The following is a 6000-nucleotide window of genomic DNA, read 5'->3' on the forward strand; positions in this document are numbered from 1 at the left end:
GAAAAGGAAAGCATGCTGGCTTAATCTCATCCGTTCGCCATCGACGAGATGCTGTTTAGATTAGGCCCGGCTGCGGTTTACAAACGTGTCTTTTTACCCCTTAAACGGGCCATTAAAACATAGAAAGGAATGATGGTCTGAAATGTGAATATAAACACGTGGTTTTCAAATCAGACTAGAATGCGATTTTAATCAGTTTTAACCCGGAAAGGGCAATATAATATTAGGATTTTCGTGTCATTTTGGAACCGTTTGAACCAATGATTTTCTTCTGACTTCAGTGGAATGTGGTTGTCAAAACACGCCCACACCAATCCCAGTGTATCGTAGATATTTATTTAATCCTGTTTATTGAGTGTTAAAACAACAAGTGAACAGCTGTCAAATTAACAGCTTGTGTTAAATATGACATTACAGCTCCATTTAAAAATTACTGACATAAAGAGGGAAATCTCCATTATTTTAAGGCACTTAAGAATCAATTAAATTCACGACCTAATTAGATTTCACTTGGAATACTTATGGGAATTTGTATTTTAAATTATGAAAAGAATGCTTAGGTCAAAGCTAACGATGCGTTTTATCTTCAATTTAAAATGGCGGCTATTAATTACAATCAGGCGACCAAGTGGCCATCTTTAGGTGGTCCTCGCGTGCCAACACTGACCTTGCCCCCCCCCCCCCCCCCCCCCACAAGTGCAGACCAGGGGAGCTAACTTGTTTACGTAGCGGAAGAGTCTGTTTCCTGCCTGTAACAAAACCCAGACTCCCCGTCAGAGTGTCAAGGAGCTGCTTGCCATACCCACCGCCAATAGATCATCTTCATCGCCAAATCGTGGCAAGATAAGTCTCCCGGGTCGGGCCCGCACAGAGGTCGTCGCGCTGCTGCCGTTTTATGAACAAGATAAGACGCAGCTCGCATCTATTTTGCATCGCCACTTTACACCCACTCAGTAGTCAAATTTCAATCATTCCCTTAATTCACTTGCTGCTCGAGCACTTTAAAAATTGGTGGCTTGCCAGACGTTGCTGAACAGGTTTTGACTAGTTCCAGCTTTGTCTCCACGTGTTGGATTGACAAACCTGTTGAAGCAGAAGTCTCTTTGCAGAATGGCAGGTGTACTCTAATCTAATACTCTGCTGAAATCTATTTCATCACAATCCGATTGTCCACTCAGCAATTTGTGCACGTTTGAAGGCTCAGACGACACAGTTGCTTGACTTTTGCCTGTGGCGTCTTCTAATGTAAAGCCAAGAGGTGTTTAACGTCTTTTACCACACTTGTAAAAGCTGCCTAACATAAGCATTTGTCACCTCCCACTGTTTGTTTGGGGGCTTTTTTGTGTAGATGTTGCACACAAGTGTAACATGCATAATTTATTTACTTATTTAATTTATATTCATTGGTGAGAGTTGGATTGAAGCGTGACTTCCTGGGGAGGTTTCAGGTTATTTTGTCTGGGGACCAAAAGTAGAATTTTGTTCTGACACCTTTCCTGAAAAGAAAATCGCGTAGATTGGATGCAAGCCTCATGTAACACTTTCATTTTTAAATTTATTTATTTTTGTCTGTCATACAAGTAGAACAACAAATTTGACCACTGTTCGGGCCTTACCGATATGAATTATTTTAGGTCAACGCCGAGACCAATATTCGGCAGAATAAAACAGATAATCGATTAATCTGCTGATTCATTAAAAAAAAATATTATATATAATTAAATACTTTATTTGGGGATTTGGGGGGGGTCGCTAAATGCTTACAACAATAAAAATATGAAATACTGGCCGAACATTTGACTGGCAATACTTTGTGCTATTTTTCTTTCTTTTTTTTAAACTTTACAGCAGAAACTGGGTAAACATCTTTGCAACCTTTTACAAACCCTGACGAAAACCCCCCAATTTTTTTTGCAAGCATTCACCACTCAGTGAGATACCATCTGAACAATCATACATGTGTTGAAAATAAGTTTGGCACTGTCAGTACAAGTGCTAAAACAAGTTCTTGGCTTGCAAAAAAAGCAATATGCCTTAAGCATTAATCCTCTTTTCCACTAATCAGAGTTGTGAGAATTGTTGAAAATGCACGACGGCTTGAAATTTTGCATTGTTGTCCCCCCAATTTTTTGGGTATTCACAAAATGGACGACCTTGGCTTCATTTGACTTTCCTCTTCTTTTATGTCATGACCCATTATTAATATTGTAATACTGTAATGGCAAAGGACCAAACCGTTGTGTTGTCATTAATGGTTGAGTTCGCAGTGCCGGAAGCCGTGTCTTATCAGCAGCGCATGTGATGGTGTCAGTAGCCAGGAGCGAGGTTGCGCTATTGTACCGCTGCCTGGGGCCGAGTGACGGATGACAGCGCCTTCTCTCTGGAGGAAATGGGGAGGCCACAGCTTGAGCATGGGACCCTCGCCTTAACCCACGTACCTTTTTTTTTCTCCTCGAGATTCCTTGTGTTTATTGGGTTTGGGAGACACCCAAATGATCACTTCTTGTTGTTCTTTTCCTGACAGACGGCCAGTGCCCTGTTCATGCGATCCAGGGAGGGTTCATGCCAAACTTGGAGACTACGAGAAGAGGAAGTGACCAGTCTGGATCTCCTGGCCTTTGCCCTCCCTTGGGTCCCATAAATTTGCTTGCTGTAATTCTCTCCCAGACGGCCTTGCCCTAGCAGGTGTGTGTTTGTATATATGAGTGCTAACAGGGAGATTTAAGGGCTGTCCTGTGTGGGATCTACAGTGTTGGGAATGTCGTTTTGGAGGAAACGTGCAACCTAAATATGTTTATCCTCCGGTTGCCACACGGGCCAAGTAGATAAAGACGTGGCGGAGGATGTTTAGATCTTTTTTTATTCTCCCTAACCGATGACCATACTAGGACAGTGCTGAAATAACATTGGCAAAATCAAAAGGTTGAATGAAGTTCATCGTGATCATTTTGGTAATGGCTCTCGAGGGGGGGAAAAGGCAACGTTGCTATAAAATATCTTGACTGCAGCATGTAAACACGTTTGTGGGAAATGCTGCGCTCGCCATCTCGAAACGAATGTTTGTTTTGCTGTATAAGTAACATTTATTACTTTTAGTAATATAACGTTCGGTCACGTCATTCTTCTCAAATAGTTGTTAAAGTATCACATTTTTTTGGGAGGCTAAAAATTAATGTCTTCCACTTCCCGTCTTTGTTCCTCAATTCATCAGTACGTTTTGAATCGTGCTCTCTGGGCCTTGTTTTTGAGGTACCTCCCATTTCAAAATTCCTTTCAGGCGAAAGGACACACCCGTCGTGAAGGAGTTTGTTAGACACCAATAAATAACATACAATTTGCCAGGATTACGATTACACACTTTTTTTTTTACTATCTTCAGACGAAAATGGATAAAGTACTGAATTTAAGATAACATCTTTGTCATCTCGTGTTAAATACGGAGGTACACAATGAACAGAACTGTACGTACACATCATCAAATGCCGACGATGCACATTTGACCGCTCAGCATTGCGCAGGAGTTCCCGTCCATCAATGGTGCCAACGTTCCTTGGTTGGCCTGCGCTGATAGAGAACTGCTGCTTTGCAGCTAAGATCTGTCTTAGCGCTACAATGGCGACCGTGTTGACAATTACTGACCTGAAGCCACGGGATCTACGCAATGACAACACAAACCGGTGCTGGTAGACAGGTTTAGCGATTTTCTGCTGAGCTCTTGTTTTGAATTCCAATACCTTTTGATGTCGTGCTTAGTCCTAGTTTGGCGAAACTATCGTGAACCAAAGCAGTCTTGTGCCGCCATCTTATCTGTCTTCTCCCGTTGACTGTCAATCACAGATCTATTTGTGATTAGATGAGTGAGTTGGAGCTGGGCACAGAGCGAGTGAACATCTCCACACAACCTTCTACTTCATGGAAGTTTTGTTTTGAGCGGACATCTAGTTTTATGTTATTTAGATTTGTCTCAATTGAAGAGACCACAATAAATGTCAAACATACTGTAAAGCAGGGGTGCCCATTAGGTAGATCCTGATCTACCGGGAGATCTAAGACAGGTCCCAAGTAGATCCGAGGAGTGTCGAGGAGAAAAAAAAAACAACCATTTGTGTGTCTTTGTACATGTTAGTAATATATATTTTTTGTGTTAATGTACGCTGCACCCTAATCATCCTATCAGTCTCATTTTCACAAAAATAAATAAATTAAAAAATAAAATAAAGCAGGTAAATTTTGAATTTACGGTGGCGCGTGATGACATCACCGGGAGTTGTTTGCGCTAGGCAGTCTGCAATTGCAGCTTGTGATCAGAGCTGTTGCACTGTATCTTTTATCGTCATGATTCTCATTCAGAGTTTGCTTCATGTACAATTCACCGAGGGCACGGGCAAAGAATAGGAATCTAGGAGGGCCCAGAGAAGCACTTTAAAACTGTACGTGTGAGCTACGATAGTTAACAGGCTGCAAAAGTGCATCGCATGCCTCAGTTTCAGGCTGTTTCTCATCATGGCGTGCATGCGTGCGTGTGTGTGTGGGCGTGCGCGCGCGTGCCGGTAAGGGTAGATCCTGGGAGGTTAGTTGATCGAAAAGTAGATCTTCGATCCAAAAAGTTTGGGCACACAGCAGGGTATTTTGTAGTGATGTCCCGATAGTGATCAGGTGATCGGAAATCAGGGGGAAAAGTGTGATTGATCTTTTATTTTATCATTTCTATGGGTTACAAAGCAACAAAATAATAAAGTATGTACTCGATGGTACACACTTATTATCCAAAGAAAAACAACAAAAAAAAAAACTACAACTAATATACGCCACTTGAAAAACTTATGTGCTCCCCCCCCTCCATAAAATACTGATTTTAATGTTTTGCATAGTTTAAACCACTGTTCCGTTAGCCATAAACTCTCAATTGGGATAGTTTTATCCCATCTAAAAAAAAGCTGTTAACCAAATGTTAACAGAAAATGGTGAATGTCCCTGGTTCCCAAATAAAAATCTGCCTTTGCAACAATCAGTTCCACACGACTGGCGAATGCCGACACTACATCTATGAAATGATGGCATTTGCTGGAATTGCAGCGAAAAAAGCCACTCTAAATGTAGCATGTTTCACTTGCCGTCCAAATTCCTGCTAAATTCTGTTGTAAGCACGTGGCAATATCAAATGGGGCCCACAAACGCGTGCATGCACATACTTGCGGAGGCCCACACCAAAACACACGTGTCAGGCGGCGTAAAGTCAGTCATAGGGAGGCCCTGTCCCCTGTGTTGTGACTGCGTCTCGCTCCTTGTTGGAGAATTGATGATGCTGTCTTCAGAGAACAAACAAGGCGGGTGGCTAAAAAGGTGGTCACTCACCACAGCTCCTTGACCCAGAAAGACACACGGAGGCCATCGCAACATGTGAGCCGCGCTGCGGCGCCCCCCTCGGAAGGCATGCGCGCGCACACACACTCTTGTTTGTGTTCCATTGATATGGCGGCTGGAATGTGTCTGTCTTGTGCCTCAATGTGTGCCTTTGTGTGTTGTGAGTGTCAGCGTAGCACAGCAGCAAGGATAACCTGCATGCAAACAAAACACAGATAAAGGACTTGGCACCACGCCCTGTTTTTTCAACATGCTTTCTATTTCACTGTGTCTAATTCCAAAATAAATATTGCCCATGTCAATTGTCAGGTCATAGGAATGGTGAGAAGTTCTCTGTCGATATTTGGGGGATTCACGCATTGATCTGGATGTGACATTCCCAATTGTGGGCATCGTTTCGCCAGGGGCCTCTTCTGTCTTCGGCTTCTGTTCTGACTCACACGTCACATCATTGGGCCCCCGGGGGCCCCTCGCCGGTACATTCACATCACACACCCTGGCTTGCTCTGGGCCCCCAAGCCTTGTTCCAGAAGCGCAAATCCCATAATTGCAGGGCTGACAGCGATAGCTTACGCAGACGTCCTCACCTGGTCGGAAAGAATGAAAACATCAAGTCTGTCAAAATGCAGTGAGGAG

Source organism: Hippocampus zosterae, chromosome 11, assembly GCF_025434085.1.
Source record: "Hippocampus zosterae strain Florida chromosome 11, ASM2543408v3, whole genome shotgun sequence".
NCBI classification, from domain to species: Eukaryota; Metazoa; Chordata; class Actinopteri; order Syngnathiformes; family Syngnathidae; genus Hippocampus; species Hippocampus zosterae.